Source organism: Cyprinus carpio, unplaced genomic scaffold (genome assembly GCF_018340385.1).
Source record: "Cyprinus carpio isolate SPL01 unplaced genomic scaffold, ASM1834038v1 S000003698, whole genome shotgun sequence".
NCBI classification, from domain to species: Eukaryota; Metazoa; Chordata; class Actinopteri; order Cypriniformes; family Cyprinidae; genus Cyprinus; species Cyprinus carpio.
The window spans coordinates 558-1,225 of NW_024876384.1; the positions used below are offsets into that span (position 1 = coordinate 558).

The 668-nt window shown below is 43.4% G+C and overlaps 1 non-coding gene across 1 annotated transcript; it reads right to left on the reverse strand.

The window, feature by feature from the left end:
• Positions 1-304: 304 nt before the first annotated feature.
• On the reverse strand, positions 305-388 carry trnas-gcu. Its single transcript has one exon. It is a non-coding gene; the product is annotated as a tRNA-Ser (tRNA).
• Between the last annotated feature and the right edge of the window lie 280 nt (positions 389-668).

Here is a 668-nt window from a genome sequence, read left to right on the forward strand (position 1 = left end):
GCAATTTTTGCCAGCTTCTGTGGAAGCTTACAATCTTGTTGACAAAAAGAGGTTTAAGCTTCTTCACTGTATTGCCTTCTCTTTGGTGGAAAAGGCAGATTCTGAAGAAAGCACGCAAAGCACAATGGATCTGCAGTCCATCTACTTAACCGCTTCAGCCACCTCGTCACCCTCGCGTGACTCCATTTTTTTTAATACACCTGATTCAGATCATCAGCTTGTTTGTAGAGCACTCAATGAACTGAACGTGTCACATAAGGAAGGTGCCCTAAAAGTAAAAAAAACCACTGTTAACAGCAAGGAACGACGAGGATGGGATTCGAACTCACGCGTGCAGAGCACAATGGATTAGCAGTCCATCGCCTTAACCACTTTCTGCCACCTCGTCGCGTGCGGTTTGCTTTCATCTGCTGGAAATCTGCACTGTCGTTTTTTTCCTGCAGCTCCTTTTTAGCACACAATGGCATTGAAGCTCATCCTTAAACCCAAAGTATACTTTATATTTGTATATGTACAGAATGCTTAGCGTGATATGTACAGTTGTAACGCCAGAATTTTTAAAAGTATATTCCACTTGTTTGCTGTAGGTCGACAGGTTGCGCTCTAGAAAGTTTCATCCTCTTGTCCAGCATCTGCTGTTGTTGCTTTTAGTGGCACTGGGCACTCTT